We start from the raw sequence: 7,457 nt of genomic DNA on the forward strand, positions 1-7,457 counted from the left end.
AGCCTTGCTTCCCCTGCAGTACTCAAGGATGTGCGATCACTTACAATTCCAGACACTGGGATCGGTTCAGTGACATGGCTCTTTAGACTTTGTGTCCCAAGAACTAAGAGTTACTCTATAAAGACTAAAAAAGGAAGCGGATTCAGAGAGTGACTGAGTACAGGGACTTAGCTAAGCAGCTGGTGCTTCTGAACAAACACGGGGGCTCTCAACAGCAGACATGTACAGGTGTCTACAGGTGCCGGATGGGGAGCGGGTTAGCCCGCACAGCTCAGAGCCCGCCACCCCCGCCCCCCGACCGGGGCGCGGGTTCCTGGCTGTGCATTCTCCCGCCGAGCACGCCTTGTCCCGGGGGTCGCTGTCACTCGGGCCCATCGGCCGGGAATCCCGCCGCCTGCCGAGGAGCCAGGGGGCTCGGAGCGGGCAGGAGGCTCGGCGGGTGGCGTCGAGAGGGCCTGGCTGGGGCTGGCTCCCGCGCCCTCCTCCCACCTCTGGGCGTCCCGCCTCCGTGGTGACGTCCGGCGCACGCCCATCTTTAGGTCGGGTTGGCTGGGTGAACTTGGCCTCTCTCTGGCCTGTCCCCGCCCAGCCACTCTCGGGCAGCGCTTGGCTGGCGGACATTCCAGGGCTGTGCAGGACGGAGGAGCCCGCTGCTGGGGCTGCATGGCCCGAGGGCCCCGCGCCGGCCTCGGTTGCTGCTGCAGCTCCCCAGTGGAGGGGAGCACCGGGGACTGAGCCCCGCCGCGGAGGGGAGCACCGGGGACTGAGCCCCGCCGCGGAGGGGAGCACCGGGGACTGAGCCCCGCCGCGGAGGGGAGCACCGGAGCACACGGGCAGCCGCGGCCTGCTGCCAGGCTGGTTTGCACGGGTCAGAGCGCCGCAGTTCAGGCATGTTGGTAGCTCAACACACCACTGTTGCAGGAGGCAGGACGCCACCAGCCCTTAGCTGTGACCTCGTTTCTCCTTCCTTTCTTTTTTATTTTTATTTTTTGTGTGGTACTAGAGATTAAACCTGGGGCATTCTACCTTTGAGCTCCACTCCAAGCCATATATCTATATACATTTTTTTTTTTAAACACAGTCTAAGTTACCACGTGCTGGCTTCCAGCCTGTCTCAGCCTCCCAAGCACTGGGATTACAGGAGTGAGCCGCCGCCGGCTTCTGATATTTCTTTATTGTTGGTCAAAAGATGTCTTGACTGAGCTCACGGTGTATGAGGGACAGGCGGAGCTCACGGTGTATGAGGGACAGGCGGAGCTCACGGTGTATGAGGGACAGGCGGAGCTCACGGTGTATGAGGGACAGGCGGAGCTCACGGTGTATGAGGGACAGGCGGAGCTCACGGTGTATGAGGGACAGGCGGAGCTCACGGTGTATGAGGGACAGGCGGAGCACCTGTCACAGTAAAAGAAACGAGACGGGAAAACATCTATGGCTCTAACAAGATCTGACTCTCCAAGCGCCAAGCCATGACTGGAACAGGCAAAAGGGTTAGACGAGATCTGGGAAACGCTGCCTCAAAAGAGCATTATAAATAAACTGTGCACGACGAGACACAGGCTCCTGGACAGACGTCACCGGGCTGCTCAGTGTCCCACAGGACGGCAGCGGGCGGCGGGATACCGAGGCCGTGCGGAGTCATGGCGCCCGCACTTGTACTAAGGAATTCTATTACTATGGCAGCACCTGATGGCTCAGCCGGCCAGCTCCCCGCCGACTCTGGAGAATGACGGCAGCTTGGGTCTGGGCTCTGCCGCAAGGCCCAAGCCTGCTACTTCCATGCCAGCTGCTTGGCTAGCTGTGTTGAAACCACATTGAGATAACAAGGTTCCTTTCTTTCCTCCTTCCTTTTTTTCTTTTTGTGCATATGTATGTGTGAGATACTGCGGGTGGAACCCAGGGGCATTCTACCTTCGAGCTATAACCCCCACCCTATTTTTTATTCTTTATTTTGAAACAGGGTCTCACCAAGTTGCTGAGGGCCTCACTAACTGGCTGAGGCTGGCCGCGAACTGCGGTCCTCCCGTCTCAGCCTCCCACATACTGGAATCCCAATGCCACCGCACCTGGCTCGGGGGTTTCTTACATCTTTAGACCTGGTGTGACCCTCTTATCTTGTAGAGGTCAGGAGAGAGCTAACCCAACACTACAGGGGAGAGATGCAGGAGCTGGGTCGGGCTGGGCACTCGGCTGGAGTGACCGCGGCCAGTGCCTCTGACCGTCCCCTTCCCACACGCCGCGGGTTGGCCGGGATCCCAGGATTCCATCAGTACTGTGGATGTTGAGATGAAAGTCATTAAGGCTGGACAGCAAATCAAGTAATTATTTGCAACAAAACAAACAAAACACAAGCTGGTGTTGTTCCTGACACATCACTTCTAACAGGAGAAGCTTTTGGGGCCTATGTAATTACTTCAAACGGAGAACAATATGTAACTGGCTGAGAAAACCTAATGTTGACTGGGACAGAGACGGAAGAGGGAGGGAGAAGGGGAGGACACGGAAAAAGAAGACGTACAGCACAGAGAAGACAGGCCTCGGGAGGCCTCAGGGGGCGCAGTCCCCCCACGAGCTGGCGCGGCAGAGCCGGGGTGGGGGCACTGCCTGACAGCCGCCCTGCACCATCGCAACAGCCTGCTTCGCCCCCAGACGTTATCAGCCACGAGACGGCCCGCTGGGCAGCACCACTGCACCCTCGGGGTCTCCTGCACCCAGAGAGCCGAGCGAGGAGAGGGTCTCCACCCAGCCTCGCTCCTGACATTGCCGGGAGGCCTCAGCCCCCGCACAGTAGCCAAGCCCCGGGACAAGCCGAGGCCAAGGGGGGGCTGAACCCAGTCTGTCCAGCCCCCAGCGACTGGCCGCCGCTTACACGGCCAGCACCGCGCTATGCCTGCGGGCGGGCCCTGGCACGGTGGGTGGTCCCTCCTGCATCCGCTTGGCCTGCGTGACTGGCAGGGCACCCTGGAGACAGAAGCCCCTGACCTCGGTGAGCAGAAAGGCGGGCGCGGGCCGCAGCGAGGAAGTCACGTTACGGTGGTGAGGCGCCCCAACCAGCTGGGCTAGTTTAATCAGTTCCAATTATCCACACAACTGTGAAAGGCCGCACTCGATCCCAGCCAAGCACAGATCACATCCACCGGAGATCGGGGCAGAGGCCCTGCCCGGGCGCCCGCTTCCCACGGCAGGTGGCTCTGCAGACCAGCCCCATGCTAAGCGGCTGCGCCATGTCAGTTGCGTACACAACTGCAACAGAAATAGACCCAAAGAGCTTGGACCCCTGTGAGAGGAGACCGCCAGCAGTGACAGCAAGCCCCAGGCATGGGCGCTGGACAGCAGGCAGTGGAGGACAGCAGGGGCGGGCCCTCGGCCTGCGAGCCAGGCAAGCCGCCAGCCGGGCTCAAGACAGAGCCAGCCTTCAAGAGACCGCGCTTTGCTGTAGGCTAAGACCATGCAGAGAAGGAAACCCCAAAGGCACACAAGGCCGCTTACATGTAAGGCAGTGGCAACTGAGTGCTCCTGATTCTTACCCAGCCAGAGTAATTTTTGGTGGTCCTGGAAGACTCGATCCCGAGGGGAAGGCAGGCCCGTTTATGGCCGCCGGCCGGGCACCATTGTCGAGCTGCACAGATCAGAACACGTGTGTTGGAATAGCGCACGCATCCCAAGCTCCCGCCAGCCAGCGCCTAGGCAGTTGTTATTCTGACTTCCAGAGATGTAACCGCAATCCCTTCACACCTGTTCGGGGCCTTAAGACCACCACACCGGAGCGTGCTAGGCCGAGGCCCGCTTGCACCCTGTCTGGCTAGTGTGAAAGCCCAACTGTGGGGACAGTGTGGGGACACAGGGCCGGTGTGGACAAGCGGGCAGCCACCCACACAGCTGCCAGTCAGCTGGCCAGGGACACTCACGAACTTTATCCTTTTTATTAAATACCACTTGTGAGATAAAGTCAATTACAAATTTCGCTAAACTAAAAGTGTTCGTAAGTTGTGACCTGAGTCTACTGGGCACTGGAGGCCTCACTGGGCTCCTGCTCCTGTCGCTCACGTTCAGGGCCTGGGGTGGCAGCCAGACCATCGCTGGCCAGACCTTCTGATCAGAAGCTTGAGGAAATCAAAAGTCCTGGGTACAATCAGGTTCCCAGATGACCTGCAAGTCACGGTTGGGCGTCCTGTCCCCGCGCCCTGTCCTCCAAACATAAACACCTCGAAGCGAGCTTTATTTAAACAACCAGGGCCCTGGCGCTCTCGCAGTCCCCCCCCCCCCCCCCCAGTTTGGGGATTTGGAGCAATTCTTTGCACGAAACAGATGCGTTGCTTCCCCCTCGCTTACTAAGCTCCAGGGTAAGGCAGACACAGATGTCTGTTAGGCGCTGGGCAGCTTGTAAGCCTAGGGCAACAGGGTTTTTGTTTTGTTTTGTTTTGTTTCTTTTTTTTTTTTCAGTACTGGGGATGGAACCCAGGGGCATTCTATCTCCAAGCCACACCCCCTGCCCTATTTTTTATTCTTTATTTTGGAACACGGTCTCACTGAGTCGCAGAGGACCTCACTAGGTAGCCGAGGCTGTTGGTGAACCGTGATCCTCCTGTCTCCGCCTCTGGAATGCTGGGATTACAGGTGTGTGCCACCATGCCTGGCATCAACTTTATTTATTTTTTTTGAAACAGGGTCCCATGAAGTTGCTGAGCTGGCTTCAGATCTCTGACCCTCTTGTTTCAGCCTCCCAGGTACTCGGATCACAGGCAGGCAGCACCAGGCCTGGACATGGTGGGATTTTAACTGGACTATAAATTACATTTCCTGAGGAAGCCGGGCGCGGTGACGCACACTTGTAATCCCCGCGCTTGGGAGGCGGAGACAGGAGGAGCACACAGGTTCGAAGCCAGCCTCAGCTACTTAGTGAGGCTCTCGGCAACTTAGTGAGACCCTGTTTCCAAATAAACTATAAAATAGGTCTGGGAGTATAGCCCGGAGGTAGAAAAGCCCCTGGGTTCCACCCCCGGTACCACACACACACACACACACACACACACACACACACACACACAAACTTCCTGAGGAATTATAAAGGTAAGACTTGAAATTTCAAGACATAATAATGCTCAGTTGCGTATTAGTTGTATATTGTATTAAAGCAATGACTCACTTGTTGAGAAATGAAATTTAATTTTGCTGGCACTGGCAAAAATCTTCCTACTAAAGTAGTCATTGGTTTAGGGACATCTATAAAGAAGACAAATATAATTAATGGCACATATTGTTCCTTTTCCACTTTTCAGGTAAGAAAGTACAAAAATGTATATGGACTAACATATACAAAGTTACTTAAGCGTCTCCTGGTGTGTGGGGATTGGGCCTGGGGGCGTTTTTCACTGAGCTCCGCCTCTAGCCCTCTTTAATTTGTATATCTTAAATAGGGTCTTGCTAGGCTAAGCCTTTCAGGTCAAGGTGGTTTTGTCTTTTGTGTGTGCTTTTACTTGTGTCTTTTGCTGCTTTTTCGTCAGAAGCTACTTGCTCTGAGTCTAAGGGATAACTACTATGCTAATTTTGTTTTTTACTGCCCAAATTTCCAAACTGTGCCAAGGTACCCTGGGTGCCACAGAAAATTTACCGGGGTATCACTGGGTGTGTTATATTTTACTTATTTATTTACGTATTAGTACTAGGGATTGAACTTGGTGATTCCTCCTCCTAGCTACATCCCCAGCTCTTTTTATTTTGAAAGCAGGGTCTCATTAAGTTGTTGCTGGTTTTGCTAAGTTGCTGAGGCTGGACTTGAACCTGTGACTCTCTTGTCTCAGCCTCCCAAGTACTGAGATTGTAGGCATGTGCCACCACACTCGGCTGCATTATTATTATTATTATTATTATTATGAGGAGGAGGAGGAGGAGAAGATTGAATGCAAGGACATTCTACCCCTGAGCTATATTCCCTGCCCCAATTTTATTTTTTATTTTGAAATATGGTCTAAGTTGTAGAGGGCCTCACTAAGTAGCCGAGGGTGTCCATGAACCACAATCCTGGTCTCAGCCTCCCGAATGCTGGGATTACAAGTGTGCGCCACCATGCCCACCACATACTATATATATATATTTTGGTGGTACTGGGGTTCCTGGAAGCCCTTCTACCTCCAGGCTACACTCCCAGACCTATTTTTACATTTTTATTTGGAAACAGGGTCTCCTGAGCCAGCGCGTGCGGCTGGCTTTGAACCTGCGCGATCCCCCTGTCTCCGCCTCCCAAGCGGGGGGATGACAAGCGTGCGCCACCACGCCCACCACATACTATATATTTTTAAATGGGATCTCATTACGTGGCTGAGGCTGGCCTCAAACCTGTGATCCTCCTGTACAGGCCCCTCGCCCAGCACATGCCTGCCCTCGAGGACTCTGCGTCCTCAGAGCAGACTTCGGCAACAGGACGTGTTATTTTATGGCGATTTTCACTAGGTACACGGAGTAACCACGGAGACCCGGGAAGAGGCCACGATTATATGATGCAGAAACGGAACTGGGAAGCATTAGCTAAGCTTTCTTTGTAAATCTGTGTGTGTGTGTGTGTGTGTGGGGGGGGGGTACTGGGGATGGACCCCAGGGGCATTCTAACTCCGAGCCCTATTTTTTATTCTTTAATTTGAAACAGGATCTCCCTGAGTTGCGGAGGGCCTCACTAAGTAGCTGAGGCTGACCGTGAGCTGTGGTCCTCCTGTCTCCCAGATGCTGGGATGACAAGTGTGCGCCACCACACCTGGCCTTCTGCAAATCTTAAAGGCATTAGGATTTTGCCATAAGAACAAAGACCTCCTTGCCTGCAGAGAGCACTGAGGAGGCAACACTAGCCCACAGGAGATAAGACCCCAGAACCCGGGGCTTCCTGGGGTGAGGCCCACCCCAGCTCTTCTACTCAATATCATGTACAGAAATTAGCTGTGAAGATCTATTTTGGCCCAGTGTAGTGGTACATGTAATCCCAGTGCTTGGGAGGCTGAGACAGGAGGATCACAGGTTTGAGGCCAGACTCAGCAACCTAGTGAGGTCCTGTTGCAAAATAAACATTAAAAATGGCTGGGGCTGCCGGGCGTGGTGGCGCACGCTTGTAATCCCCGCGCTTGGGAGGCAGAGACAGGAGGATCGCGCAGGTTCGAAGCCAGCCGCGTGCGCTGGCTTAGGAGATCCTGTTTCCAAATAAAAATGTAAAAATAGGTCTGGGAGTGTAGCCCGGAGGTAGAAGGGCTTCCAGGAACCCCAGTACCACCAAAAAAAAAAAAAAAAAAAAAAATGGCTGGGGCTGCCAGGCGTGGTGGCGCACGCTTGTAATCCCTGCACTTAGGAGGCAGAGACAGGAGGATTTTGCAGGTTTGAAACCAGCCTCTCTGGCTTAAGAGATCCTGTTTCCAAATAAAATATAAAATAGGTCTGGGAGTGTAGCCCAGAGGCAGAAGGGTTCCATCCCCAGT

The sequence above is a fragment of the Muscardinus avellanarius genome (assembly GCF_963383645.1).
Source record: "Muscardinus avellanarius genome assembly, chromosome: 1".
NCBI classification, from domain to species: domain Eukaryota; kingdom Metazoa; phylum Chordata; class Mammalia; order Rodentia; family Gliridae; genus Muscardinus; species Muscardinus avellanarius.